Source organism: Schistocerca nitens, chromosome 1 (assembly GCF_023898315.1).
Source record: "Schistocerca nitens isolate TAMUIC-IGC-003100 chromosome 1, iqSchNite1.1, whole genome shotgun sequence".
In the NCBI taxonomy this organism is placed as follows: domain Eukaryota; kingdom Metazoa; phylum Arthropoda; class Insecta; order Orthoptera; family Acrididae; genus Schistocerca; species Schistocerca nitens.
This window is the reverse complement of record NC_064614.1, coordinates 248604036-248604862: the sequence shown is the minus strand read 5'-3', so window position 1 is coordinate 248604862 and position 827 is coordinate 248604036.

The following is an 827-nucleotide window of genomic DNA, read 5'->3' as shown; positions in this document are numbered from 1 at the left end:
AGACGCGCGAGATAACCTTCTGCAACTGTGAAATGCTGGTACATTAATAACCGGTGTATTCACCAGAATGCTGAATGCAAGCATGCAAACGTGTAAGCATTGTGTCGTGCAGGTGCGGGGTGTCAGTTTGTGGGGTGGAGTTCCATGCCTGTTGCACTTGATTCGTCAATACAGGGACGGTTCACGCTGGTTGAGGATGACGCTGGAGTTGTCGTCCGATCACGTCTCATATGTGCTCGATTAGAGACCGATCTGTTGATCGAGCAGTCCAAGGCAACATGTCGACACACTGCAGAGAATGTTGGGCTACAATGGTAGTGTGTGGGTGAGCGTTATCCTGTAGGAAATCATCCGCTGGAATGCTCTTCATGAAAGGCAGCACAACAAGTCGAGTCGCCAGACTGACAAACAGTTTTGCAGTCAGGGTGTGTGGCATAACCAGGAGAGTGGTCCTGCTGTCATACGAAATCGCATCCCAGACCATAGCTCCAGGTGTAGGTCCAGTGTGTCTAACACGTAGACTGGTTGGTTGCAGGCCCTCAACTGGCCTCCTTCTAACAAACACACAGCCATCACTGGCACCGAGGCAGAATCAGCTTTCATCAGAAAACACAACAGACCTCCATCCTGCCTTCCAATGAGCTCTCGCTTGACGCCACTGAAGTCGCGGATGGTGGTGGTTTGGGATCAGTGAATTGCACGCTACAGGGCGTCTGACTCAGAGCTGGCCTTGAAGTAACCGATTTGTAACAGTTCGTTGCGTCACTGTGGTGCCAACTGCCGCTCAAATTGCTATTGAAGATGTGGTGTCACCGCCAGACACCACA